This window comes from Rhinolophus hipposideros (genome assembly GCF_964194185.1).
Source record: "Rhinolophus hipposideros genome assembly, chromosome: 2".
In the NCBI taxonomy this organism is placed as follows: domain Eukaryota; kingdom Metazoa; phylum Chordata; class Mammalia; order Chiroptera; family Rhinolophidae; genus Rhinolophus; species Rhinolophus hipposideros.
Genome location: NC_138048.1, coordinates 81,063,979 through 81,089,121, shown reverse-complemented (window position 1 = coordinate 81,089,121; position 25,143 = coordinate 81,063,979). Strand labels below are relative to the sequence as shown.

The window sequence follows — 25,143 nt, the reverse complement described above, 5'->3', positions numbered from 1 at the left end:
AAACTACTCTTTCAAAAAAGTCTATTAAAACCTAAAATATAAAGTCTTAAAAAATGTAGGAGGTTAGTCTACATTTATAGGTTTATGGAAGAGAAGCAGATAGCAGTGGCGGGGGTCCACAATTTGAAGGAGGGCCTCCGTCCAACACCAGGATACGATGCCCATGCAATGAGGAGTCAAAATGGTGCCTCGTCAACAGCAAGGTCTGCTTCTGAGCTGTTTGTTTTCTGCCCAGTCTTAGGCTAGATACTGAGAGTACAAAAGTTATAGATGACTTCCCAGATCTACAATCTACTTAAGGGAACAACATAACACACAAAAAGGAGAATAAGAAAGAGCAACTAATACAACCCAGGATGATAAGGGTATGGATTGCTAAAATGTGTGGCAACGACTTTGGGTGTGGACTGACTAGTAAGTGAGGAGTATGAGAAGTGGCTGAAGTGGTGGTTAAATGATGCAAGGTGCAGAAAATAAAAGACAAAAGGTGCAGAATTGGTGGGCGGAGTGACTGTCTGGGGGGGGGGATTCAAATGCAGTTATCTTAGAGACTGAATTCTGAGTGATGTTTTGAAAGGGTAAGGAACATGGATTTTCAAAGAAATAATTCTACTATCTATAGATTTGATTTTACTCCCTAAAGACTCAGGAAACGGAGACGTCTCTCAATGATGAAAATGGAACATTAATATGCTTCCTATGGAGACCTGCCTGGTGATAAGAATCTGCTTTCACAGGAGGAAGTGGTGTTTCCACCAACCATATGCTCTACTCCCAGACCAGGGCAGCCTGTGGAACCACCCATCTGACCTCAGGTAGGGGTACCAGAGGCCAGCTGGGTGCTGCAGTGAGGCAGGATTGGTTTGTGTGCCGTGAGTACAGAACCCAGGGAACCCAGACAGACAGAGGTCAGAATCAACTGCCAGACATACAATGGAAATGAAGGGTCTAGTTGAAGGGGCCACGAAAAGAGAGGCAAATCAGGAGACAGAACTGGCAAGATGGAGACCCTCTGATGTGGGAAATCCAAAACCTGAGATCTTTTCATAAAGCACCACTGTCAAATGGGAAGAGGACTGCTAAGGGACAGCCCTTAAACTGTGCCTCTCTTTACATAGTTCTTGCAAAGTGGGTGTGACAGTAGTATTTGCCTCATAGGTTGTTATGAGAATTAGGTGAATTCATATGTGTATAATCACTTAGAACCATGCTCAGCACCAAGTAAGTGCTTAATAAGGATTCATGGTTGTTGCTGTGGTTTCTAATCCTGGACAGAAGCAGCAACAGCTCCTAAAAAGAAAGTCGCCAGAAGAACCCACACACCACTTGGTGACAAATATGCAGCTTAACAGCTTGCTAGCAAGTCTCTCGGAATGCCTTCTGCTGAGCTGATTGCGCTGTGTTTTAGGGGACCTGGCTCCAGGATCCTGCCAGCTTCAGTCGTGCCCCACTATCTAGTGGGAAGCCGTGGGGGACTGTCCAGGATTGGAGCCCGTGTTCTATCACAGCATGCACTGTGGGGATCATCTCACAGCCATGCAGCCACTGCAAGCCTTAGTTTCCTACATGGGGTCTGCAAGGAAACACTGCTTTCTCCTTTCGGGGAGAGACGTGATCTGAGAAAATCAAATTGCCATGATCTCGAGCACAGCCGACCCTGAAACCTGCATTCATTCCCTGAGCTTATTGAAGGAGTGGTTTCCAGGGTTATCTTTAGAATTCACAGTCCAAATGCTTTAGCAAGGAGAGAATTTTACTGACTAGTGAGGAGATGAAATGGCTTCGCTCAGTTGTCACAGTCACAGAGGACAGAGGAAGTAAGTGCTTCAAAAACCTTCATGGCCTCCTCCAAGAACGTTCACTTTGTCCCCACTGAAGTAACTCTCCTTGTCACTGTCTGTGTTCTGTGTGGCCAAGAGTAAAAGATTCAGAAGGCTGGGAATCTCCTTCCCTTAATTTATGGAGACCCTCTCCCCACAACTATTCTTGGGCCAACATCTCCTCCTACTCCTCAGCTCAGTTGGCTTGCAGACTTGGAAGCATCTAGCAATTTGGTCATTCATTTGGAACTATTTATCAAGGATCTACTATTTAACAAATAATAATATTGAATATTAAATAATAAATCTAATATTTCTATCTACTATTTGGAAATATTTATCAAGGAATTACTAGGCTCTGGGGGAGAACAGTTGGATAAGATACATTTGCTTTCTAGGGTCCCTGTCCACCTGGTGGGGTCACAACCATGGGGAAAAAAGCAATGTGGTTAATTCTATACTATTGCCAGAATTATCATATTATTATAGGAATCCACGGAGTGTACATGAGGGTCGATACCGTAACCTACCACCTGATGAATGGCTCAGAGTTTACCCCTATTGGGGAGCGTTATGTTTTAATAACATTTCTGAAAGGCAGAAAGACTTTCAAGAAAAAAAAAAAAGGAATTAAATCTTCTTACCAGTGAGAGAGATTTGGGCGCAGGAATGTCCTTGCACTTTTCAATCACCTGACTCCTTAGAAAACAGTGCCATGCCCCAAGACTGTCCCACCCTCATGCTAAGTGTTTCATTAAAAGAATCACCTTACAGTAACAGGTTTCTCTTTGGAGAAGGGACTGTTCATCTGCTCTTAAGTAAATTTTTATTTTTTTATCATCTTTCCACTAAGGACATGATTTCTCCCAAAAGTCAAACCCCTTTTCAGGAGATGTCCGGAGTCTTGCTCATGTGTCATCATTTATCTGGTAAAGAGATGCTAATGGGTTGCTGGCCATGGAGGGGGATTGTCGTGGGTTACACGGTAGCATTAGCTAAAGTCAGGCTTTACCTCAATTGGGAGGATCTCCTTCTTTTGTGGAAAGCTATTATGGGATGTAAAGGAATCTAGCTCTTGCCTTTTTACAACCCATTTCTGACTTCACTGGATGGTCTCAACTACAAGGAAAAGGGGGAAGCACCCTGCACATTTTGAGCATTCTGGAAAGAGACCCCTTTGAACACTGCCCTGCCCATTGCCACTGACTGCGGCCAAAATTAGGGCCTGTCCTGCGGCCCCACCCTGCTAGAAGCAGACAAGCATTTAAAAATAAACAAAATTGGAGAAGAAACCTCTGGAGTTGGGTCTGCAATTCAACATACTATCCACAGAACAAACGCTATGCTAAAAAGTCCAAGACAGGAGCCCAGGAGAAATAAAGGGACACAAACCCGCACCCTGCATTCACAGAGTTAGGAACCTACCTTCAAATTCACCCCAAAGAGCAGAGACTATCTAGTAGCCACCTCAATCCAGGGCCTGATGAGTGGCTAGAATACTAAATGCTAGAAAAAGAGGAGGGAGCCGAGGAGAAGAGCGATTCTGTGGGCTGCGGGGTCAAAGAAAATGTCCAGAGGACCTGAAAAAGGTAAAATGACGCAGTTCCAGGACCAACAATTATAACTCAAACGACATTTTCAGATGTCTGAGTCAGGGAACTGAAATATACTTGTAAGGGGAATCACACTAACTTACTGAAGCTTGAGCTGGCTCACATTATTATTTTTATTAACCTAGGAATTGATGTTAACTAGGAAAGGTTTGTTTGTTTTGTTTTGTTTTGTTTTATATTCACAGGACAGTTTATGTTTGACACCATGAGTATGACTAACATTCTGAACAACCAAGAAATTGCACAAGTTCTGGCAAAGGGATTGATGTTGCTTTCAAAAGAAAATTCTGTAAGTATGTTTTTTGGAGAAAGCACCCTATAAAACCCCAACACTTAAATATATTTTTAGTTTGCATTTATTGAGGTTTTTTTTATTAGTTTCAGGTGCACAAGACAAAGTAATACTTAGACATTTATCATTTATATTCCTCACACTGTGTGAACCCTCCTCCCCCATCCACTATCCCTCTGACATCGCACAGAGCCATTACATTTCCACTGTCTCTATTCCTAATGCTGTACTCCGCTTCTTGTAAGTATATACACACACACACACACACACACACACACACACACACACACACATAATTATAGTTTGCATTCATTATTGTTCAGCTTCAGGTGTACAGTGCAGTGGTCAGGCATCTACATCATCCCTGAGGTGGTCTCCCAAATGGGACACGTGTCCATCGGATACCCTACAAAATCTTTACAACATTATTGATTACGTTCCCCAAATTAATTTTCAGAACCCCGTGGCCATCTTGTGGTTACCGACTGTTTTCTAATCCCCTCACCTTCCCCCTTATCCCCACCCCCCCGCCCATCTAACAACTCTCAGTTTTTCCTTTGTCTCCAAAACTGTTTCTGATTAGTTCATTCACTTACTCTTTTCTTTAGATTCCGCATATAAGTGAGATCATATGGTATTTGTCTTTCTCTGTCTGACTTATTTCACTTAACATAATGTTCTCCAGGTCCATCCATGTTGCTGCAAATGGTAAGATTTCTTCCTTCTTTATGGCTGCATAATACTCCATTGTATAAATGTACCACAGCTTCTTAATCCAGTCATCTACCAATGGGCATTTCAGTTGTTTCCATGTCTTGGCTATTGTATATAGTGCTGCATAAACATAGGAGTGCATAAAGATTTTTGAATTGGAGTTTTGGATTTCTCCAGGTAGATGCCTAGGAGTGGAATTGCTGGATCATACGGTATTTCCATTTTCAGATTTTTGAGATACCTCCATACTGTTTTCCATAGTGGTTGCACCAATCTGCAATCCCACCAACAGTGCACAAGCGTTCCCTTTTCTCCACATCCATGCCAGCACTTATCATTTGTTGATTTGGTGATGATAGCCATTTTGACTGGGGTGAGGTGGTATCTCTCTGTGGTTTTTATTTGCATTTATCTGATGGTTAGTGAGGTTGAGCATTTCTTCATATGTCTGTTTGCCATCTGTATGTCCTTTTTAGAAAAATGTCTCCCTGTCCTCTGCCCATTTTTTAATTGGGTTGATTGTTTTTTTGGAGTTGAGTTGACTGAGTTTTTTATAAATTTCTGATATTAACCCGTTATCAGATATATCATGGCAAATATCTTTTCCCATTCAGTAGGATCCCTTTTTGTTTTATTGATGGTTTCCTTTGCTGTAAAAAAGCTTTTTAGTTTGATGTAATCAAACATTACATTTGATGTAATGTTATTTTTTCTCTTACTTCCCTCGAGCGAGGGGATATATTAGTAAAAATCTTACTCCACCCGGTAAATGTCTGTGAAGTTTCTTCCTATATTTTCTTCTAGGTATTTTATGGTTTCAGATCTTACATTTAAGTCTTTAAGCCATTTTGAATTTATTTTTGTATATGGTGTAAGGAGGTGGTCCAGCTTCATTTTTTTGCATGTGTCTGTCCAGGTTTCCCAGCACCATTTATTGAATAGACTGTCTTTGCCCCATCGTACATTCTTGCTTCCATTGTCGTAGATTAGATGGGCATATAGGCATGGATTTATTTCTGGACTCTCTATTCTGTTCCATTGATCTATGTGTCTGTTTTTATGCCAGTACCATGCTGTTTTGATTACTGTAGCCTTGTAGTATAATTTGATGTCAGGTTTTGTTATACCTCCCACTTTGTTCTTATTTCTCAAGATTGCTGAGGCTATCCGGGGTCTTTTATGGTCCCATATAAATTTCAGGATTATATGTTCTATTTCTGTGAAAAACGTCATTGGTAGTTTGATAGAAATTGCATTGAATATGTATATTGCCTTAGTATGGACATTTTAACTATATTAATTCTTCCTATCCATGAACATGGTATGTGTTTCCATCTATTTGTATCTTCTTTCATTTCTTTCTTCAGTGTCTTATAATTTTCTGAGTACAGATTTTTACTTCTTTGGTTAAATTTATTCCCAGGTATTTTATAGTCTTTGGAGCAATTGTAAATGGGATTGCTTTTTTAATTTCTCCTTCTGATGTTTTATTATTGGTATATACAAATGCAACTGATTTCTGATTATTAATTTTGTATCCTGCTACTTTACTAAATTCATCTATCAGCTCTAATAGTTTCTTGGTGGAGTTTTTAGGGTTCTCTATATATAGTATCATGTCATCTGCATATAATGACAATTTTACTTCTTCCTTACCAATTTGAATGCCTTTTATTTCTTTTCCTTGTCTGATTGCTGTGGCTAGAACTGCCAGCACTATGTTGAATAGAAGTGGAGAAAGTGGACAACTTTGCTTTATTCCTGATCTTAGGGGGAATGGTTTTAGCTTTTCTCCCATGATGTTAGCTGTGGGTTTATCATATATGGCCTTTATTATGTTGAGATATGATCCCTCTATTCCCACTTTCTTAAAGGTTTTTATCATAAACGGCTGCTGGATTTTATCAAATGCTTTTTCTGCATCTATTGATATGATCATGTGATTTTTATTTTTCATTTTGTTAATGTGGTGTATCACATTAATTGATTTGCGGACGTTGAACCACCCTTGCATACCAGGGATGAATCCCACTTGATCATGGTGTATGATCTTTTTAATGTATTGCTGAATTCTGTGCACTAGTATTTTGTTGAGTATTTTTGCATCTATGTTCATTAGCAATATCGGCCTGTAGTTTTCTTTTTTTGTCGTGTCTTTGTCTGATTTTGGGATCAGGGTGATAGTGGCTTTGTAAAAAGTGTTTGGGAGTCTTCCCTCCTTCTGGATTTTTTGGAAGAGCTTGAGGAGAATAGGTGATAATTCTTTTTTGAACGTAAAATTCACCTGTAAAGCCATCTGGTCCAGGGCTTTTGTTTGTTGGGAGATTGTTGACTACTGATTCAATTTCCCTGGTAGTAATCAGTCTATTCAGGTTTTCTGTTTCTTCTTGAGTTAGCTGTGGAAGGTTGTTCACCTCTAGAAAATTGTCCATTTCTTCCAGATTGTCAAATTTGTTGGCATATAGCTGCTCATAGTAATTTCTTAAAATTTTTTGTATTTCTGTGGTGTCTGTTGTCACTTCTCCTCTTTCATTTCTGATTTTATTAATTTGGGTCCTCTCTTTTTTTTTAATGAGTTTTCCAGATCCCTTAAGTGTGAAGATAAACCGTTGATTAGTGATGTTTCTTGTTTCTTTAGGTAGGCCTGCAATGATATGAATTTCCCTCTTAGGACTGCTTTCGTGGTATCCCATAGATTTTGTGTCGTCATGTTTTCATTTTTGTTTGTCTCGAGATATCTTTTGATTTCTTCCTTGATCTCCTTGTTGACCCATTCATTATTTAGTAACATGTTATTCAGCCTCCATGAATTGGTGTGTCTTCCAGTTTTTTTTCCTGTAGTTCATTTCTAATTTCATAGCACTGTGGTCAGAGAAGACAATTGGTATGATTTCAATTTTCTTAAATTTATCAAAGCTTGTTTTGTGGCCTAACATATGGTCTATCTTGGAAAATGTTCCATGTGCGCTTGAGAAAAATGTGTATTTTGCAGCATTGGGGTGAAATGCTCTGAAAATATCGATTAAATCCAAGTGGTCCAATGTGTCATTTAAGGCTGTTGTTTCCATATTGATTTTCTGTCTGGAAGACCTGTCCCTTGTTGTCAGAGGTGTGTTGAAGTCCCCTACTATGATAGTGTTGCTGTTGATCTCTGTCTTGATGTCAGTCAATATCTGTTTTATATATTTAGGTGCTCCTATGTTGGGTGCATAGATGTTTATTAGGGTTATGTCCTCTTGTCAGATTGATCCCTTTATTATTATATAGTGCCCATCTTTGTCTTTTAATATGTTGTTCATTTTAAAGTCTATTTTGTCAGATATAAGTATTGCAACTCCAGCTTTCTTCTCATTTCCATTTGCATGAAATATGTTACTCCAACCCTTCACTTTCAGCTGTTTGTGTCTCTTGATCTGAGGTGAGTCTCTTGTATACAGCATATACAAGGGTCTTGCTTACTTATCCACTCAGCCACCCTATGTCTCTTGATTGGAGCATTTAATCCATTTACATTTAAAGTGATTATTGATAGGTACATAGTTATTGCCATTTTTAAATTTATGGTTAGATTGTTTTCATCTTTCTTTTATTTACAGAAGTCCTTTTAGTATTTCTTGCAATGCTGGCTTGGTGGTAATAAATTCCTTTAGCTTATTCTTTTCCGGGAAGCTCTTAATCTCTCCATCAACTTTAAATGGTAGCCTTGCTGGATAAAGCAATCTAGGTTGTAGGCCTTTGTTTTCCATCACTTTGAGTATCTCCTGCCACTCCCTCCTGGCCTTCAATGTTTCTGTAGAAGTCATTTGATAGTCATATGGGAGTTCCCTTGTAACCCTCTGTCTTTCTCTTGCTGCTTTTAGGATTCTCTCTTTGTCTTTAAGCTTTGCCATTTTAACTATAATGTGTCTTGGTGTGAACCTGTTTGGGGTTACCCTGGTTGGAACTCTCTGCACTTCCTGGGCTTGTATGTTGGTTTCCTTCATCAGGTTAGGGAAGTTTTCGGACATTATTACTTCAAATATGTTCTCAATCCCTTGCTTTCTCTCTTCACCTTCTGGTATTCCTATGATGCGCATGTTGTTGCACTTGATGTTATCCCAGAGGTCTCTTAAACCATCTTCATTGTTTTTTATTATTTTTTCTTTCTGTTGGTCTGTTTGGGTGATCTCTGCTAACTTGTCTTCTAAGTCGCTGATTCGATCCTCTGCTTCATCTAACCTGCTGGTCATTCCTTCAAGTGAGTTCTTTATTTCGGTAATAGTGTTCTTTAGTTCTAACTGGTTGTTCGTTATGATTTCTATATCCTTCTTTATGTCTTCTCTAAGTTCCTTAAACATTCTTATCATCAGTGTTCTGAACTCTGTCTCTGATAGGTTGGTTACCTCTGTTTCATTTGGTTCCACTTCTGGAGGTTTCTTCTGTTCTTTTATTTGGGACATGTTTCTTTGTTTACCCATTCTGGCTGACTCTCTGTGTTTGCTTTCATGTATTAGGTAGATCCCCTAGAGTTCTTAGTTCTTGCTGGATTATTTTATGTAGTATGTAGTCCTTTATATTTGACTTGCACTACTTCGTTCTTCTTCTCTGCATGTGCTCCAAAGGTGACTTTTGTGTTGTGTATACTGTCCCATTAAAGAAGATGTTTAACTGCTTTTTGCTTGTGAGTAGGTGGGGTTAACTCCTAGGCTGACTAGTTGTGAGACTTGGCTCTGCCCACTGCAGGGTGTTCTGCTGCTTGAGGGTTGACTGCTTAAATGTGGTTTGGACTCTATGGGCTCTTGTGCCTGTAGAGCATTCCCTCTGGGTGTGTGACTTGTAGGTCAAACCCGGTAGTACTCTGGTTTGGTCTGGAGTTGGCCTCTGGATATGTTGAATCTTGTGCCTCTTAAGCTGGGCCCTGGTAGGGCAATTTCAGAACAAAGCAAATCACCAAGCACAACAACAACAACAACAACAAAGAAAAAATCAAATACATTCACAAGTAAAAACAACCGACAACCCCCACTCAACATAGGCAAAGATATCAAAGATATAAAGAAAAAACAAAACAAAAAACAAAACAAAACAAAAAGGAGTGCCAGTCTTGGCTTAAGCCCACCAAGTAATCTCCAGGTTGTCCTCTGCTGTACCCAAGAGTTCCCTGCATATTGTGCAGGCAGAGCCGGTCAACTGGTGCCCAAAGTGACGTTGGGACTGCAGATTTAGATGCGTGGGCTGAGGGGTCTGGATGGTAGTTTTTACAAAGTCAGTGCAGTTTCTGCCCTTGCCTGCACATATGCACACTGAGAGTAGCACCACCAGCCCTGTGTCCAGTTCTCCTGAGTCTTAGGGCACTTCTTCAGTGTGTGTGCGCGCGCGCGTGTGTGTGTGTGTGTGTGTGTGTGTGTGTGTGGCGGGCGGGAGATTTCTGAGCTGCTGAAAGCCCAGCGCTGTCTCTGCTGCTTACTGCTGATCCCTGGGAGTGCCTCCGAAGTTGTAATTGCCCCGCCCTAAGCAGGCCAGAAAGGGTGGGGGCTGGGGAGGGAGGGGTCTTCTCTCTCCCAGCCCAGCCGTGTCACACTCTTCCCGCAGGCCAGCAAAGGTGGTGGTGGCTGGGGATGGAGGAGTCTCTTCTCTCGTAGCCCAGCAAAAATCACACTCTTCCCAGCCTCTTCCCTGGGTCAGTGTTGTCTGCCAGTCTTCCCAGATCCTGAGCACTACGGCTCCTCTGTAATCTGACACTACTCCTCAGTTCAGGGGCCAGTTTAAGTCTCTGGAAAGGCGGGAGTAGGATTGGAAGAGCGGTGGTGAGGGGTCCAGGTATGGAGTTTGTGTCCTTTGTCCAGACTAGGGCCCAACTGGAGGACCCAGCTGAGGTTATTGCCTCAAATGCTGAATATGCTGCCCCCTCAGTGGGAGAGATCAGCTGTGGGGCGCAGGGAAAGAGCCCACCTCCTGACTTTTGTGTTCTCTGTTCCGTCCTGGGATCCCCTGCATCTCTGCAGCTGCGGATGCCGGCTGAGTTTCCACAGCCTCAGATGCGGGCCGCATCTCCACAGCCAAAGGTGCGGGCGGTGTCCCCACAGCCACAGGTGCGGACCACGTTTCCACAGCCACAGATGAGGCTGTGCCTCCACTCCGCTCCCTTCCCTCTTCCCCTGCTGGCCCAATTTGCCCACCTGCAAGTAATCCTTGCATGAGTCACTTAGCTGTTCTGCGTGATGAGCAGAGAGTCCTTTGATGGGTTATATGTCCCGTTTGTGATAAGATCCGGAGGAGAACTCAAAAAGTGTGCCCCGCTGCCGCCATTCCTATGACTATTCGGAAAGGTTTGTTTTTATAAAATGACTGAATCAATTCAAATGGAAATAAAGTACCATACTTTTCTAACATGAGTGATCCAAATTAAAACAAAGGCATTTATTCATTCATTTGTTCAGTTGACAAACACTGAGTATTTGTTAGTGCCAGCCAATGTTCTAGCACTAAAGACACAATGGAGAAAAAGACAGAGGAGGTTCCTGCCTTTTGAGCTTACAATTCAAGAGGGGGAAGCCAGACAAGAACAGATCAAATAAACAAGGAAATATCAGGAAGCAATAAAATGAAAATAAAACCAAGTCATGTGCTAGAAATACTAATTCAGATTAGTGGTCAGGGATGGATTCTCTGGGGGGGGGAGTGACATTTAATAAGAAATGGAAATGACAAGAAGGAGCTAGGAAAGCAAAGATAGGGCGGTGGGATTGTTCCAGGCAAAAGGAACAAGTGTGAAGGACCTAAGGTAGACACAAGCTTAATGTGTTTAAGAAACTGAAAGAAAACAAGGGCTGGAAAGTGGTGGGCAAGAAGAAGGGAGGTACAAAATCAGTTAGGAAAACTAGGCAGGACCGTGTCACGGCAGGTTTCATAGGCCAGGGTAAAGGGCTTGGCCTTTGTTCTAAGTGTGATGAGAAGCTAAATATAGGTGGCTTCAGCTGCCATGTGGGAAATGGGCTGTACAGAGAGGGGAGGCAGGGAGCCATTCTAGTAGCCTGGTGAGAGATGGGGATTGTTGGACTAGGCACACATGCCAGCTGACCCAAATCTTGGTTTTTCCATTATCACTATGGGAAAGCATCAGCAAGCTGTTTTTAAGTTACATGTGGTTAAAACACAAAAATAATTCTCCCAGATAAGATTCAGTCGAACCATGTAGGGGTGCTCTTTTCCAACAGGCTGTGCTAGAGTTTAGAATTTCAGACAAAAGGATAGACAAGACACCCCCTTGAGGTATCCTTGAATCTTTAATAGCCTGGGGATTTGGTGAGAAGATGGGTTTTAACTAGCTGGACAATGTCTTGGACAGCTCAAGTTGAAGGTTGTTAGGCTGTTGTAGTGAAGAGCAGTGTCTCCCCTGCATCTCCTTCTTCCTAAATTAGCAATAGTCTGTCCACCTGGTGTAGGATTATCCCCATGGAGACTATCCCCACTTTTGCCTTCAAAGGTATTATAGAGAATAAGGTTGGAGAACAGAAGATGGGATTTGAATATGAATCTCCTCTGGTATCTTCTGAGCTCTTCAGCAAATTATTTACCAGTCTAAAACTGGTCCTTCTTAGCTGGTGGAAGGAGTTAGATTTATCAGTCACTGTGTGCACAGAAAATTATATAACATTCTACAAGATATACAGAAATTTGAAAAGATGTATTAGTATTATTTGTCAGATGCCAACTGTGTTTATAAAATTTTCTTTTCTTGGTTAGTGCTCTCCATTTTGTAAATTTGTTCTGACTAGTAAATCAAACTCCATTTCATGCTACAAGAAGGCTACAGACTAGGCTAGCAAGCCCTGTGTAGGGGTCTTTATAAAAGAATAAGAGAGTCAAGTTTGTGTTCTTAATGCCCATTTTGTATGCATGACTTGAGCTGAGTCCCTTATGCATAATTCATGTGGTCATTTACAGGCTTTTACATGGCTCCTCCTCTAAGAGTTAACTAACAAAGCATGTTATCAGCTATGGCAACCCGGATATTATGCAAATCTTTCTATCTCTGAGCCAGCAAAAAAAGGGGGTGGGTTGACTAATTAAAAAGATAGAGGAGGAGGGGGGTGGGAGTCCACATCCCTCTTGATGTTACGCATCATTTATTAGTGTATTTAACTGAAAAGAATTTTGAAGGGTAAATATGTTCTTGTGCATCATTACCTCTGGGTGTGAGGGCGCTGCTTAACTTTGTGAGCAGCCATTCAAATGAATGGAAAATGTTTGATTTCATTCATTCCATTTCCTCTTCTTCCATGGAACAGCATCAAAGGTGAACAAAGTGTTGCATTTGGTATCAGGATATCTGATTCTTGTCCCTTTAGCCCATTATATTAATCAAGTCACTAACTTAACTTTGAGTACCAGTTTCTTATATATACAATGTAAAAAAAACAAACAACAATAAAAAACTTCTCCCCATTTAATTTGGTGGGAAGAAATGAATGGGAGGAGGCAGGAATTATTGGAGGTCATTTTGAGGGCAGCCTACCACAGTCTCTGTCACTATCAAGCCACCTAATCAGTGCTGGACCACTTACTTAGATTTGTAAATGAGAAAGAAATGGATATCCGTCTTGTTTATGTTACCATACTTGGGGGCTTTTTCTTACAGCTGCCTGATCTATCTTCTAACTAATTCACTGCCACAGTAAATTAGAAAAGTCAGCTGGAAACAGCTCATGAACACCCCTAAATATTAGATTAAAAGTTTGGGCAAATCTTTGAAGATTTGTGTAATAGGGAAATAACTGTTTTCAGTCGATTAACTGGGCAGTGGGATGGAATACAGTGAGGAGAGACTGAAGATGAGAAGATAATTTCAGAGGCTGTTCCCTGAACTAAAATGGTGACAGTGAAAGTCCAAAGAAGCGCCAGATGTGAGAGACACCAAGGAAGAAGAAACCCAGGATTTTGATCTCAACCAATTGGGAGAATATATTTGCAAACAATACAACCGAAAAGGGGCTAATATTCAAAATATATAAAGAACACATACAACTCAAAAAATTCCAATTAAAAGATGGGCAGATGACCTGAACAGAATGTCTTCTTCTTCCAAGAAGACATACAAACGGCCAACAGATAATATAAAAAGATGCTCAACTTCACTAGCTATTAGGGAAACGTAAATCAAAACCACAATGAGACAGACACCACCTCACACCTCTTAGAATGGCTATTATCAACAAGACAAGTAGTAACAAGTGTTGGAGAGGTTGTGGAGAAAAAGGAACCCTCATACACTGCTGGTGGGAATGTAAATTGGTGCAGTCACTATGGAAAACATTATGGAGGTTCCTCAAAAAATTAAGACTAGAATTACCATATGATCCAGGAATCCCTCTTCTGGGTATCTACCCCAAAAATCTGAAAACATTTATCTGTAAAGATATGTGTATTCATATGTTCATTGGAACATTATTCACCGTGGCCAAGACATGGAAACAACCAAAGTGTCCTTTGACAGATGATTGGATAAAGAAGATGTGGTACATATACACAATGGAATATTACTCTGCCATGGATAAGAAAGGATGAAATACTGCCACTTGTGGCAACATGGATGGATCTTGAGAATATCATGCTAAGTGAAGTAAGTCAGATGGAAAAAGTCGAGAATTGTATTTCACTCTAGAATATAATTAATATAATATAATTGTATTTATATGTGGGATATAAAACTGAAAGCAAAAATAAAGAAGACAAACAAACAAAAATTCACAGACACAGAAAGCAGGTTGGTGGTTACCAGAAGGAAAGAGGTATGAAGGGGAGATAAAAGAGGGTAAAGGGGGTCAAATACATGATAACAGAAGGAGATTTGACTTAGGGGTGGTAAAAACACACTGCAATATACAGATGATGTATTATACAATGGAACACTTGAAACCTATATAATTTTACTAACCAATGTCACCCCAATACATTTAACTTAAAAAAATATACACATGTGAATGCCTTCAGAGTCTGTAGCACACACTTATCCTTTGAAGGGGACTTAGTGTTGTAATCGTCCTTCCCTACCATGTGCCCAGTGCAGTGCTAAGCCCTGGGAATATCAACACACCCCTGGAGCCTGTCCTAAAGGCACATACACTGTAGCGGGGAAGTCAGGCTAATTAAAAAAAAAAAAATCATTCCCCCGAGCACAAAGGCTAAAGCACAAAGGCTAAAGCAGAGAGCTTAAAGAGAGCAACAACTGGGATCTGGTGATATTTGACTTATAACTTAAAGAATAAGGAGGCAAATAATGTGTGGAAAGTTGCTGTGGGCAGAGGAGCAAAGAGACAAAAGGACATGGTGCATGTAGGGAAGTCAGGTTTCTGAAGCTGGCACTCAGGGTATGGGGAGCAGGATGTAGGAGATGGGTGAAGTTGGGAAGTAGCAAGAGATACGGGAGAGCAAGAGGCTGAGTTCAAGTTTTAAAGAGTTTTGTATCATTCTAAGAAGTTTTAACTTATTATATTGGATGCAATCAAAATCTAGTGGAGATTCTGAAGCAGCCAAAAAAGATAAGAACTCAAGTCTGGTGAATTAGTTGGATGAGCAAGCGAAGCAATCTGCTTTTGTTCTAAGTCCACAGAAACGCAACCAACATATGACTGTGGAATAGAGATTGATTTATCTCATGTGTGGTAAAATCCAGTTCAAAAAGAGGTCATCTCAAAATGATTTAGCCAACTATAAGATCTTGAGAATAAATGTATAGCCACCTGGGGGACGCCTTGGAAGGACAACAACCAACTACATGATGATTCAGGGCAGGATTTTAAAGAGCAATGTTAACTACTTACTATTTTTTAAATTAGTTTTGTTGCTTGATAGTCACCCAACGAGGAAGCTTGCAATGATGCAGTGACAATGGGGAGTTTATGGCTTGTGGTTGGTACAAAATGAAAATGCAAAACAAAAATATTTTCTCTGGCTAATTTCAGAACAGAATTCAAAGCATGTCTTCTTTTGGCTTGCTAGCTCCTTGTTTCTAGGCTAAGTAAACAGAAACCAAAGACAAGTGTCCCTGCCTTGTTATCCCTTGTGGCCACCAGGAACAGGCGTGCAACTGACCTCGTAACTGACCATGCAGTTGCTAACAACTGTAACAGAGGAAGTAATGAAGTGTGCTGGGGAGAAGAGCGTGGAGCTCTTACAGCAGATGTCAGAAACAGAGACCAGGAGAGGTGACTTTTTCAGAATCATTGGGGTGAGGCAAGTCAAAGCAAAACTCTAGCGAAGTCTTTCCACAACAAAGCTCCTGACACAACTGCTGCTCACTGACTTGCTGGAAGGAACCATAGTGGAACCCTCTAACTTGCCAAATGAGACTTTGAAATTTTCATTTCTAAAAGCTAAACCAAAAGTATTGATAGAGTTAGACGCATGAGTAGCTAAAATACTTATCTTTTATCTGAAAACAGATGTTTCTATTAAGTGTTGCTATAAAGAAAGACTGAGTCAAGGAGCAAGTTAACCTCTCATGTTCACTCAGACTCTCTCTCTCTCTCTTACTTTCATTACTGAGACAAGGTCAGATTTCTGTCCAGAACCTTCCGGAGCGAGTGAGTGAAGCTATCAGAGGTCTTCCTGGATTCCATAAACGATCCCAGGGGAAAGGATGACTCCACCTAAACTAAAATCCCAGTGGAAAAGACATACTTCTCTGGGAGCTGCTGGCTCTTGACTTTAGTTCCTACACCTAAAACTGAAGACATCTCCCATATCCCCAGTACTTATTCTGTAGTGTCTTCTACTTAAATTATGGTATAATTGTACTCCATGTTGCAGAGGATTTGTGGATTGTTCTGATTCAGCTGAAGAGTAGACAGCACCTTGTTTCTGTTCCCAAATGACCTCTGTTATTTTTTTTGATTAAACAAATTATATATGCTTATTGTATAAATTTTAGAAAACAAAGAAAAGTCTAAACAAAACATTTAAAATCCTCTGTCAATATTTGATGTGTTTTCTTAGGGATTTTTTTTCTGTACATATATGAACATACCTGTAATTACAATATTAAGAAGCATGGTCTATTTTCCCATAGGAAACGTTACAGTTGGGGTTGCCTTCTGATCTGGATTTTAGCATTTCATATATCATACTATATGATTTCATACATCACTGTGATGTATGAAATGCTGAAATGAAATGGCCACAAATGATGTGCCATAAAACATAGCTACAACGACAAACTTCTATAACAATTTAAAATCATAAAATGATTACTCAGTCTTCTAAAATGTGCACAATTCCTACCCTAGAGACTATCTCGAATTACAGTGAGTACACTGAGGCTTCCAAGCCACAGAGCACCACTGCCAACTTTTTCAAGAGGTGAGCATTCTTGGAAATAAAGAGTTCCTTTTCCAACCATCCAAGAAGAGAAATCTCCAGGATCCCCAGAACAACGGATTTTTAGAGTTTTGTTGTATTCCCAGCAAAGGTGATGCCCATAGCCCCAGTCTCCAAGTTTAACCAGTTACTGCACTGACGTCACTGGAGTCTTTGCCTTTACTCTCTGGAAACTAGAAGCCAGTTAATCCCATAATTCCTTTAATCCCTAAACCATAGTACAAAAGGCAAGCCTCCCTGGGTTTCTGGTAACTCACATATTCTTAATTCTATTCTCCTGAGAATTTAAATCTTCTTAAAAGAATCAAAGGCCTGAAAAGGCAACAAGGAATTTTAAAACTGAAAATGATAAGCCAGTGAGTTAAATAAGCAGAAAAGCTACTAGGAGCGTTTGTCCATTCTGAAAAGTTTAAACTTTGGTTTTAACGGCTTTGTGGGGTGAAGGGCACATTTACCAACTCAGGACCTGCACAAGGCAGAGGGTCTCACAGGGGACACAAAGACATGCTCCATAGTAAGCTACGGTGAGCCTCAGGGTGAGGCTAAACTGGCCCACACTGGGAACCTCAATCCTTGATTTGATAAGGTGGTCCTAGACTATTAGTTGTCTAAGAACCCAAGCAGAAGCAAAATAAAATAAAACAAAATCTCTGGAGGATTCATCCTAGGCCTTGAATTGTTATACAAATTTTTTTTCAAATACAATGGCATGCATATAATCACAGCTAACAACTCCAGAGCAATAGCAATAAAATAAACAAAAGCTCACATGTCTGACTTCAGATACTGAAATTATCAGATAAGGACTGTATAATAATAATTATGTTTATGATATTTAAAGTAACGAAAGAAAGCTTGAAGATACCTGCAAGGAATAGAAACACATAACAAGCAACATAAAATATTTGGAAAAGAAAAATAGAACTTCTATGAAAGAAAAATGCAATAACAAATAAAAATTCAGTGGGTGGATTAAGACACAACTGAAGAGAGAATTAGTGAACTGAAATATGGGTCAGAAAAAATTATCCACAATACAGCACAGAAAGACACACACACACACAAAAGGAAATCACAGAAGAGAAGGTAAGAAACATAGAAGAATAGAGTGAAAAGGTGTAATCTATATTTAATTGGTGGCAGAAGAAGCTAGATACAATGGGATAGAGATAATATATCTGAAGATACAATGGCTGTAAATGTTCCAGATTTGGTGAAAGATAACAATCCAAAGATTCAAGAATCACTACAATCCCCAAGCAATATAACTAAAAATGTTAAACAAGTTATATTGAGAGTACAGAAAACTAGAGACAAAGATATGTAAAACCTTAAAAACATCCAGAAGAAAAAAGACGTTAACCTCAAAGGATCATCAATTAAATAAACAGATAATTTCTCAAGAGCTATAATGGAAATCAAAACGCATTGGACCGCTGTCTCCAAAGTGTTAAAAGAGTACTGCCATTTGAATTCTATACCCAAAAAATATATCCTACAAGAAAGAAGGTGAAATTAAGACATTCTAGACTAACAAAAACCAAGAGATATTACCATCACCACACTGAAGTTAAAGGTAATTCCAAAGGATATGCTTTGCACAGTAGGAGAATGATTGCAAATAAAAGTTCTAAGCTACTAGAACCAAAGAAAAGTAAAGAAAGTGGTAAATGCATAAAGCTAAATGAAAATTGACAGTATAAAACAATAATGATAATGTCTTAATGCTTTTAAAACATGTAGAATTAAAATATATCATAACAATAACATATAGGTCAGGCAAATGGAATGAAAGTATCCTACTCTTTTTTATTGTCCTTGGGGAGGGAAACATCCAGACTTTAATACATTAAGAATATAAATTGTCATATCTAAGGTAGCATATAATTTCCAAACAAGTAGAAGGAAAAAAGTGGAATAAAAAAATACTCAATAATTATACAAAAAGGAAGGAAGGAATTGCCCTAAAAGTCAGGATAGTAGTTAACTCCAGGGGTAAGGGAAGAAGATGCAATGAGTAGGGCACTTTTAGAGTGCTGGCAATGATCTATGTCTTCAGCAAGTTGGTTGTTACATGACCATATGCTGTATAATTATGTGTGACTCCGTACCTGTAGGTTTTGATGTACTTTTTTCTATGTGTGTTATATTTGATAATGAAAAAAAATGAAAAAAGAAACTCCCCTACACCTTCAAGCTCTTCACAAAATATTCACTCAGTCTCCTTGTCTTGGTGGTGCTCTGGCTCTCATTCACATCCCTTCTCCCCTTTTAGGGTCTTATTGTTACTTTCAGAGCATCGGTCTTTTATTTTCCACTGAAGTCCATGCTAAGTCACCTACTGTCCTTCATGATTTCTACACGGCCCCTCCGCCCCATGCCACCTCTGCTCATTAGTGAAGACATTGGCCCCTGACTCCCAGCTTTCTCTCTGACCCAACTCACACCATCATCATGAATGACTTCAACATCTACATAGCCAGACCGACAAGCTGGCCTTAAATTGTTGCCACCACCCCCACTCCCAGTTTCAACACTCTTTGCTCTGATCCAGCAACCCATTCCCTGAATCCTGACATCCTTTTTTAAATACTTTATCTGATTTTGAAAGCACAAACACAATACAGACGCACCAGAGGAGAAAAAAATGTAAATACTATTAACTTCTTTTAAAAAGAAAGAGACAAAAAGAAAATTAAAATTACCCATGGTCCCATCCTCCAGAAATAACAAAACATGGCTGTGCACGTCTGTCCCCAGGAGTCTGGGAGAAAGACTGGACCTGTCTTTCACAGGATAGGTACTCGTGTGTCTCCCTCAACTAACCATGTGCTTGTCTGCACCATTCTTGTCAGGGAGTTAACAAACAACAAGGTACTTTACCAGGGGAGGCCTTGTAGAACAGAGGAAAGAACTCCTGTGGGAACTCAGAATGTCTGAGTTTTATTCTGGACACTGATGTCACCATCACTTTGACCTTGGCAAGCTGCCCCCTCTCTTTTAGTTACATTCCCTCCTTTGGACATGGTCGTTTCTAACATCCCTTCCAGTATGGAATATCCATATTCTTAAAACTGCCATAAAAGGGAAATTTGGGAAAACATCCAGCGTTAAAAAATAAAAAATACCTACAGAAACAGTCTCTGCAGCTGGGCTGTTGGCACCACAATGCAAAAGGCCTAAGCTGACAAACACTTTTATCATCAGAAAGACCTGCTGTACAAATTCATGACCCTGGCGGTATTATTGTGCATTTTTAATTAGCGACTATTATGATAAACAGCGTTTCCCCTTTCTATTCTCTGAGCTCCCTGGACACCTCCATTTGCATTTCCAAAAGATATGGAAACAGCTCGCTTCACTTCAGATGACAGTGTTTATTAATAGCAGGGCAGAGAAGATACACCTCTGAACTGGCAGAGATTAAATAATTGAGACAGACATAAAAGCTTTTTATGTTGATGTTCTTATATATCACTTATTGATAATCCAATCCTGTTTAATGCTTTCCAGTGCCATTCCGGGATTTATCAGGCACATGCTGGGACATTGTTCACAAGCCATTTTGTACCAATACCTTGGCAAGTAAATGAAATACCTCTGGAGGGTGGCAGGCCAACGGGGGCTACGTCAGGAGAACTCAGACTCTAATTCTCTGTTTGGTGCCGAGAGGACCTGTGCTCCTCTGTGCACTTGGTCCACACAGTTCCTGGGCTCCGTGCCTGAGTGGGGCCTGATCATTGCCTCCTCCTTACTCAGCACTTCTTACTCCCTCATTTTTCTGACTTGCAGGTTGCATGAATGATCGGCAAACTCAGGACCGTGACAGAACTCTTTAATAAGCAGGTGAGACAGACATGCTCATTGGTCTAGGGGAGCATGCAATCAAAACCAGACATTGCACTATGGTGAATAAGTGGAAGGCCTACAAACAGAATACTAAAACCCCAAACAAATAAGAAAGCAGTATTTCCATGGTATATCCAGTCCAAGGTCAAGTACTTTAGAGCTGAGAGGAATACCAGGTGTGTACCTGAAGTCAGAGAACACTGCCCACGTTAACATACTGACACTGAATATTTAATATAGAAATCTATTCAAAACTTGTTGAGGCATTATTCTTGCATTTGATATCAGGTTTTTTTCACATTTAATAAAAGAGCAGATAGCACAGGGTTAAGGACTCGGTCTGGAACCAAGCATATCAGGATTCAAATCCTGCCTCCAAGAACGATACTTTTCTCAAGCCAAATGGTAGCAATAATAATACCCCCTTCCTAAGATAATTGCAAAAATTAAATGAAAAGATGCACATAAAGTACTGAATATACTGCCTACCACATCCAGAGAACTAAATAATTATTAACTATTGTCATTGTATATTAGGCTATAGGTGAATTCCTTTTTGGCTATTTGTGAAAAAGAGATTGAGTCATTTTCCTTGATCGCCACCAATACCAGCAAACATGTTGATAAGATTAATTGCAACAGTTGTGATTATAATATGTTTATTTTAAAGGTGAACTTCATGATTTCTTTAAAAATTCCAGCTATCTTCTTTCTTTCTTCTTTCCTTCCTTCCTTCCTACCTTCCTTCCTTCCTTCCTTCCTTCCTTCCTTCCTTTTTTCCTTCCTTCCTTCCTTCCTTCCTTTCATCTGGTGAAGTTTTTTTGTTTTTGTTTTTTGTAATTCCATATATTTGAAAGTCCTTGTAGAAATTTACATGGTCTTACTCATTTTTTTAGTTTAGCACTTCTGGAGTAGTTAGCACATAATGTGTTTCTTTACAATAGTAACTTGTCATGTGTAAAGTTATTCTTTAACAGTATAAACTACTATACAAACATTAGGGGCTATTTTAAGTAAAGTCGTGTTTTTTTTCTTAAATAATTCTGTGTATGCAAAGATTTAAGACCACAGGCAGTAAAATTCATAGTCTGAAATGACTATTAATCTTCAGGTAGCCTGAAGGACATGGCACATTGTCAGTGCTTAATAATGATGTATCTTATCACTAACATAGACTTTGTCTTTGCTTTTAGAGTTCTATCGAAAATCTTACATAGAAGATGAGCCAACTTGTAGGGGTAGCAGTGCAAAGTACTTGAAAGTGGAAACCACAGCTGCTCACAGTGTCATCACTGAGGTCTTTGCACACCAAGTAGATTGCAGTAGATTCCAGGACTGGTGAATTCAGAGCTAGATAACCAAGGATCGAGATTCTATCTTTCCATCCGGCTATCTTCAGTATGCTACCTTTATCCTTGGGCTGTTTGGCTTTCTGATAACTTCCCATGCAGACCAAAGAGTGAGAGGTGATGAAGACAAAGGGATGAGAGGTGTCCCATGCAGACATAGGGATGAGAGGTGTCCCATGCAGACATAGGGATGAGAGGTGTCCCATGCAGACATAGGGATGAGAGGTGTCTGGCTTATGCATTATTTTTTAACTTCCCTCTATGAAGAAAAAGGATTTAGCTTTCTTCCCCCCACGACATACCAGCCCCTTCCCCGTCCTCTATCCTCCCAGAAGACTCACATCGCAATTTTGATGAGAGAGATGATCAATATTTACATTCCGAGGGCTATTTAGACATTATTCGAACTGAATCAGAAGATATACTATGATTTATAGTGCCTTTCCTCTACAACTTCATGTTTTCCCTGGAGTTATTAATTATCTATGGTATTTGCTTATTTTTCAACATATTTACTACTGTTTCAACCACAAATTCCTTGTTAATCATCTAAATTCCCCTCAAGATGTTTGGAAACATTGAGTGTTTATCAAATTATATTCCTGAAGAATTTTCTCTTGGAGACTTCTGACCTGTTCTGACAGATTCATTCAGGAATCTTTCTTTAACACCGCTCTCGATGTTCTCTTTCCCTGTCTCTTCTTTCACAGTTCTCTTTCTTGGTTTACTCAATTCTAAAGCAGAGACTCATGTGACACTCCAGCAGGCAGTGTTAGAAGAAATTGGAAATAGAGTTACAACTGGAGCTACGCAAACAGCTAAGAAAGCTCAAACACCAAAGTACCTGTTCAACACTCCAAAACAAATGTCAACAAACAGCTAAAACTTACGGCTTCTGTGAAATCAGAACTGGTGAAAATGTTGGCTCCAAAAAATCCTTCTCCCATACCGAGGATATCCAGGAAGGAAGAGATCTTCTGCCAAGCTTTCTCTGATGCCTTACTCTGCAAAATCAAGGATATTGATAATGAAAATTTGGAGAACCCCCAGCTCTGCAGTGACGACGTTAAGAATATCTACCAGTATCCAAGGCAGCTTGAAGTTCTGCAATCCATAAGTACACATTTCTTAGATGGAAGAGATATAAACAGACATATGCATGCCATCCTGGTGGATTGTCTAGTGCAAGTCCACTCCGAGTTTAGGCTGCTACAGGAAATTGTACTCGTGCATTGCCATTGTGGATCGACTTTTACAGGTTCAGCCAGTCTCTCATAAGAAGATTCAGCTAGTTTAGAGGAGATCCAAGATGGCAGAGTAGATAAACACAGTGGCTGCATCCTTCCGTGAGCACATTAAAATTACAACTAAATTATAGAACAATCAATCTGGAGAATCATCTGAAGTCTACCCGAGCAGAAGTCCCACAACTGAAAATATAAAGAAGCCACATCAAGACCCAGAACTAACATACTTGGAGGTTGGCTTCAGACCACAACAGATCCCCACTCAATTAGCACTACAAGCAGCATACACAAAGGGCAGTCTCAACAGACACCCAGTGGGACAAATCCAACTCAGTGGGGTAAGACACCACACAGCAGCCTATAAGCTGTGAATGTAGCCAAACCCCACAGCCAATCAGCCTGAGTGTCAATCCCTTCCACTGACATGCCAATAGTAATCAAGGCTCAACTATAACAGGAGGGCACATACACGAGGGACACTCCTAGAGCACCTAGAGCAGGTGACCAGGGAGACTGTGCCAGGGGCCCCACAGGGCACCCATTACATAAGGCCACCTGGTCTAAAGAACAAAATTAACAAACAAAACAGAAACAAACTGATAGATACCGAAAATATTATAATGGTTCTCAGATGAGAGGGGGGTTGAAGGGGTGGGTGAAAAGGGGGAAGGGATTAAGAAGTACAATTTGGTTGTTACAAAGTAGTTATGGGGAATATAGTCAATAATATTATAGAAGCTATGTATGGTGTCAAATGAGTACTAAATTTGTTGGGATGATAAATGAGAGGGGGTTGGGGGCAGGATGAAAAAGGTGAAGGGATTAAAAAGTACAAATGTGCAGTTACAAAATAGTCATGGAGATGTAAAGTAAAGCATAGGGAATATAGTCAATAATATTGTGGTAGCATGGTACAATGTCACATGGTTGATGGACTTACGGTGATCACTTCTTTAGGTATAGAAATGTTGAAAAACTATGGTGTACCCCTGAAACTAATATAATATTGTATGTTAGCTATATTTTTAATAAAAACCTTAAAAAAAAAAAGAAGCTTCAGCTGGTTGAGATTATGGCTCTGTTCTTGGCTTCCAAGTATGAGGAGATGTTTTCTCCTAATATTGAAGACTTTGTTTACATCACAGACAATTTGTACACCAGTTCCCAAATCCGAGAAATGGAAACTCTAATTTTCAAAGAACTGAAATTTGAGTTGGGTCGATCTTTGCCACTACATTTCTTAAGCCGGAAGGCTGATGTTGAACAGCACACTTATCCAAATATTTGATGGAGCTGTCTCTCACTGACTATGCCATGGTGCATTATCACCCTCCTAAGGTGGCAGTGGCTGCTACCCGCCTCTCCCAGAAGGTTCTAGGCCAAGAAAAATGGAACTAAAGCAGCAACGCTACACTGGATACACAGAGAATGAAGTATTGGAAATCCTGCAGCGAAAATGAGAGAAAGTGGCCAAAAATGAGTGAAAGTGAACGAAAACTTAAGGAAATTCATCGCCATCAAGAATAAATGTGCAAGCCACAAACTCCTGAAGATCAGCACGAATTCTCATCTGAACTGAAAAGCCATTCAAAAGCTTCCCTCACCTCTGATGGGACAATCCTATCTGCTTGCCAGGGCCCTCAGGGAAAAATGATTTGTCTGTGCACTTTGTCTCGCTGATTTGAAACTCTTGAGTTTGTTCATAATCCTCTGATCTATTTCATGAAACCTCTTCTCAAGCCTATTTTCTAAATGTATATTGAGGAAAAATAAGGCTATTGATTTTTCTTAAAAAAAAAAAAAAGAAAATGTCTTTGTTGTATCTTCATTTGATTGATAGTTTGGTGGGTATAAAATTAGAGGTTGGAAACCATTTTGCTTGTGACATAGTTGAGGATATTT

General features: G+C 40.0%; 1 pseudogene across 1 annotated transcript; it reads left to right on the top strand.

Moving 5' to 3' along the window:
* Positions 1-15,525: 15,525 nt before the first annotated feature.
* LOC308510207 (G2/mitotic-specific cyclin-B2-like) lies at positions 15,526-24,895 on the top strand (annotated as a pseudogene). Its single transcript has 3 exons — positions 15,526-15,625; positions 22,705-23,282; positions 24,302-24,895. The product of its transcript is annotated as a G2/mitotic-specific cyclin-B2-like (transcript).
* Positions 24,896-25,143: the final 248 nt, after the last annotated feature.